This window comes from Urocitellus parryii, chromosome X, assembly GCF_045843805.1.
Source record: "Urocitellus parryii isolate mUroPar1 chromosome X, mUroPar1.hap1, whole genome shotgun sequence".
Taxonomy (NCBI): Eukaryota; Metazoa; Chordata; class Mammalia; order Rodentia; family Sciuridae; genus Urocitellus; species Urocitellus parryii.
In genome coordinates, this window is record NC_135547.1 from 84,061,109 (window position 1) to 84,067,037 (window position 5,929).

The following is a 5,929-nucleotide window of genomic DNA, read 5'->3' on the forward strand; positions in this document are numbered from 1 at the left end:
GGATGTCTGAATAGTAAATTGCAGTTTTCTTTGTATTCTTTATATATATATATATATATATATATATATATATATATATATATATATCTTTCCGTGAATTCTGCTTCTCATTTCTCATTTCTCCCATGCTGAAAGCTAACCCCTATTAATTCCTTTTTTGTTCTTACTATATATTTTTACCTTTAATTTTCCTCTTCCTCTCTCATGAACTTCACATTCTACATTACTTCTGTTTCCCATTTGTCCATCACTGGAAGTTGTAAACTCTGATAACAAACTTATTGTTTATATTGTAGACAATAATTGAATGCATTATTTCTGTTTATTATAACAAAACTGTAGACACTTTAATAGGAGCTATTTGGTTTAAGGCTATGTATTATCTGCATTGTGTGTTAATAATTTTGGTTTTCCCCTTAAAGGTGAGGTATTGGAAGCCTTCAGGTACACTGGGTAGAAAGACTACAGAGTGGAAACTGTACTACCTTGGGTCCATACCACTAGATGGGAAGACACACAACAAGGGAAAAAACAAAGTAACAAAGCACCTCAAAAAACTCAAAATGTACCAACAATAAAATCCGTAGACAACACAGTAGAAGAAATGTCAGAGAAGGAGTTTAGAAAGTACATAGTTAAACTGACCTTCAAAACAAAGGATGGTATAAGTGAAATTAGCGAGAAATACAGGAAGTAAAAGATCACTTCAATAAAGAGTCAAATATTATAAAAAGAACTCAAGAAGAAATTCTCAAAATTAAAGAAACAATAAAACAATTTAAAAGTTCAATGGAAAATGTTACCAACAGACTAGAACATTTGAAAGACAGAACTTCAGGCAATAAAGACAAACTATGTAATCCCAAAAATAAAATAAAATTGAATACAGAGAAAATGGTAAGAAACAAGGAACAAAAATTAAAAGAATTATTAGATAACATGAAAAGACCAAATTTAAGATTTATTGGGATAGATGAAGGCATGGAGATAGAAACCAAAGGAATGCACCATATTTTCAATAGCAAAATATCAGAAAATGTCACAAATCTAAAAAATGAAAAGGAATATCAAATACAAGAGCTTTACAGGACCCCAAATGTACAAAATTACAAAAGACCCACACCAAGGCACATTATAATGAGAATGGCCAATGTACAGAAAAAGAATAGAATTTTAAAGGCTATGAGAGAAAAGTAGGCAGAAACCTATTCAGATCTCAGCTGATTTCCCAGCCCAGAACCTCAAAACTAAGAGATCCTGGAATAATATAAATGAAACTCTTAAAGAAAATGGATGGCAACCAAAAATTGTCCTTCCAGCAAAACTATTCTTCAGATTTGAAAATTAAATGAAAACCTTCCATGATAAATAAAAGTTAAAAGAATTCACAATCAGAAAACCTGCATTACATATTTTTCTCAGCAAAATATTTCATGAGGAGAAAATTTCAAAAAAGTGAAAGCCAGCAAACAGAAGAATTATATTAAAGGAAAAGGTAATCAAAAAAGAAACTAAGGCAAGTTAAAAAACAAAATAAAACAAAATGACCAGGAGAACAAATCATGTTTCATTAATAACTCTGAATGTTACTGAACTAAACTCATCAACTAAAAGGCATAGACTGGCATATTGGATTTTAAAAAAATAACAATATGCTGTCTTCAAAAGAATCACCTCATAGGAAAAGACATCCACAGGCTGTAAGTGAAAGGATGGAGAAAAAAATATATCACTTTCATGGATGGCATAAACAAACAGGTGTTTTCATCCTCATATAAGTTAAAGTGTCGTTCATTCCAAAGTTAGTCAGAAGGGATAAAGAAGGACATTTCATACTGCTTAAGGGAACCATGTGGGCTGGGGACGTGGCTCAAGCGGTAGCGCGCTTGCCTGGCATGCGTGCGGCCCAGGTTCGATCCTCAGCACCACATACCAACAAAGATGTTGTGTCCGACAATAACTAAAAAGTAAATAATAAAAAATTCTCTCTCTCTCTCTCTCTCTCTCTCTCTCTCTCTCTCTCTCTCCTCTCTTCAAAAAAAAAGGGAACCATGCATCAATAAGAAATAATAACATAAACATTTAGGCCCCAAACAATGGAGTATATAAGTATATCAAACAAATCCTTCTCTATTTCAAAAATCAAATGGACCACAACACAACAATACTGGGTGACTTTAACACACCCCTCTCACCACTGGATAGACCTTCCAAATAAAAACTAAACAAATAAACTACAAACTAAATAATATTATAAATAATTAAGACTTAATGGACATATATAGAGTATTTTATCTATCAACCAGAGAATATTCTTTCTTTTCAGAAGCTCATGGATTCTTCTCTAATAGACTATATATTATGCTAAAAAGTAATTATTTGAAACTATAAAAAAAGTAGAGATACTACCCTGTATTCTATCAGGGTCATAATGGAATAAAATTAGAAATCAACAATAAAATTAAAAAAAGAAGATACTCCAACACCTGGAGCTGAATAATATGCTATCCAATCATAAATGGATAGCAGAAGAAATCAGGAAGAAAATTTAAAAATTCTTAGAGGTAAATGATGACAACAACAATACAATATATCAAAATCTCTGGGACACTATGAAGGCAATGTTAAGAGGAGAGTTTATTGCATTGAGTTTATTCATTAAAAGAATAAAAATTCAACAAAAATTACCTAACATTACATCTTAAAGCCCTAGAAAAGAAGAACACATCAACACTCAAAGCAGTATAATATGGAAACAATTAAAATCACAGCTAAAATCAACAAAATTTAAACAAAAGAAAGAATTATAAAAATTGACAAAATAAAAAGTTGGTTCTTTAAAGAAAATAAAATTGATAACCCATTAGCTACACTAATGAAAATAAAGAGGGAGAAAATTCAAATTACTAAAATTCATAATGAAAAAGAAAATATCATGACACACACTACTGAAATATAAATGATAATTAGAAACTATTCTGAAAATTTATACTCCAATACAATAGAAATTCTCAAAGACATTGACAAATTTATAGAGATATATGGTTTACCCAAACTGAATCAGGAGGACATAGAAAATTTAAACAGATCAATTTCAAACAATAAAATAGAAGATGCCATGAAAAGCCTACCAATCAAGAAAAGCCAAGGATCAGAAGGATTCTCAGCAGAGTTTTAGAAGACCTTCAAAGAAGAATTAACACCAGTACTCATCAAATTTTTCCAAGAAATAGAAAATGAGAGAACCCTTCCAAAAACATTCTATGAGATCACCCTGAGAGCATAACCAGACAAACATATCAAGAAAAGAAAGCTTGGGCTGGGGTTGTGGCTCAGTGGAAGAGTGCTTGCCTAGCATGTGTGAGGCCCTGGGCTTGATCCTCAGCACCACATAAAAATAAATAAAATAAAGGTCCCTTGACAACTAAAAAAATTAAAAGAAAAAAAAAATTTAAAAAAAACTTCAGACCGATATTCCTGATGAATATTGATGCAAAAATTCTGAATAAAATTATGGCAAATCATATACAAAAACTTATTTAAAAGATAGTGGTCTGGGGATGTGGCTCAAGCAGCAGTGCACTCACCTGGCATGCACGGAGCGCTGGGTTCGAACCTCAGCACCCTATAAAAATAAAATAAAGATGTTGTGTGCACCGAAAACTAAAAAATAAATACTAAAAAATTCTCTCTCTAAAAAAATTGAAACAAATTAAAAGATAGTGTGCCATGATCAAGTTTGTTTCAACATACAGAAATCAATAAACTTAATTCACCACATCAATAGACTTAAAGACAAAGAATCATATGATCATCTCAATAAATGCAGAAAAAGCATTTGACAAAATATACGACCGCTTCATGTTCAAAATACTAGAAAAGAAAATAGTGATAATTTGAGTTCTTCTTTTTCTATACATATCCATTTAATTTCTTTCATCTCATTGCTCTAGCTAGTGCTTCAAGAACTATGTTAAACAGAAATGGTGAAAGAGGACATCTCTGTCTTGTTCCAGTTTTTTGAGGGAATAGTTTGAATTTTTCTCCACTTAGAATGGCATTGGTCTGCTTCTTAGCATAGATAGCTTTTATGATGTTGAGCAATATTTCTGTTATCTCTAGTTTTTCTAGTGTTTTGAACATGAAGGGGTACTGTATTTAGTTGAATGCTTTTTCTGCATCTATTGAGATTCTTATCTTGAAGTCTATTGATGTGATGAATTATTTGCAGGTAAATGTATGGAGTTTGAGAATATCATACTAAGTGAAGTTAGCCAATCCCCCCAAAACCAAATGCCAAATATTTTCTCTGATATAAGCAGGCTGATTCATAATGGGCTTAGGAGGGGGAGCATAGGATAATTAGACAACCTCTAGATAGGGTAAAGGAGTGGAGGGGGCATGGGGATTAAAAATGGTGGAATGAGATGGATATTATTACCCTAAGTACATGTATAAAGACACTAATGGTGTGAATTTACTTTGTACACAGCCAGATATATGAAAAATTGTGCTTTATATGTGTAATATGAACTGTGATGAATGTAATACATTCTGCTGTCATATGTAACAAATTAGAATGAAAAAAATAAAAATACTATAAAGCCAGGGAAGGTGGGTTATAGCTCAATATTTTAAAAGCTATTTATGCTAATCCCAATTTCAGAATAATTCTACATGGAGAAAAATTGAAAGCATTCTCTATTAAAAACTGTAACAAGACATGGGTGCCCTCTTCCACCTTTTCTATTCACCATAGTCCTTGAAAATCTAGCCAGAGCAATTAAACAGAAGAACGAAATTAAAAGGATACAAAACAGAAAAAGAAGAGAAAACACTATCAGTATTTTCTGATGGTATGATTTTATATTCATAAGATCTAAAAAAGAACTCCACTAGAAAACTTCTAGAGCAAATAAATGAATTCAACAAATTAGCAGGATATAAAATCAGCACCCATAAATAAAATGAATTTCTATACATCAGTAATGAATCCACTGAAAGAGAAATTAGAAAAATGGCCTCAAAAAAGTGCCTGGGAATCAATCTAACAAAAGAGGTGATGGACCTCTACAATGAAAACTACAGAACACCAAAAAAGGAAATTGAAAAAAATACCTTGAAGCTGGAATTATCTGTTATGTTCTTTAAAAGGCAGAATCAATATTGTCAAAATGGCCATACTATCAAAATTTTTATACAAATTTAATACAATTCCTTTTAAAATTCCAATGACATTCTGGCCTGACCGGCAGGACACATCAACATGGGCAGTGAACCTAGATGGGGAGGAATGAAGGGACAAAAGACAGGAGAGATGACAGCAAGACAAGAATTCTGATCAAGCTGCAAACTTTTATTGTTCACACAGGGGTATTTATATGCTGGGGATGGGGAAGCTCTCTAATCAGCAATTGCTGGATGTGGGTGGTAAAACTGCCAGCTGCAAGATGTCTGATGATCCTGATAACTGCAGGATGTTCCAGGGAGATAGGTAGCTGCAGGATGTCTCCCAGGCAGGATGTCTCCCAGGGGGCTGTGTCAGGCTATTCTTTGAAGGAGAATTTCCTTCTAGCCCCTGACAACATTCTTTTAGAAATAGAAACAGCAACCATAAAATTCATTTGCAAAGAGAAGAGATCCAGAATAGGCAAATCAATCCATAGGAAGAAAAGTGAAGCAGGAGGCATCACAATAACAAATATTAAACTAAATCACAGAGTCATAGTTAAAAAAAAAACAGCATGGTATTGCCACCAAAATAGACATGTAGAGTAATGGTACAGAATAGAATAAACAGAGACAAACCCACATAAATACAGTTATGTCATACCAGACGAAGACACCAAAAACATACATCAGAAAAGATAACCTCTTCAACAAATGGTGCTGGTAAAACTGGAAATACATATTCAGCAAATTGAAACTA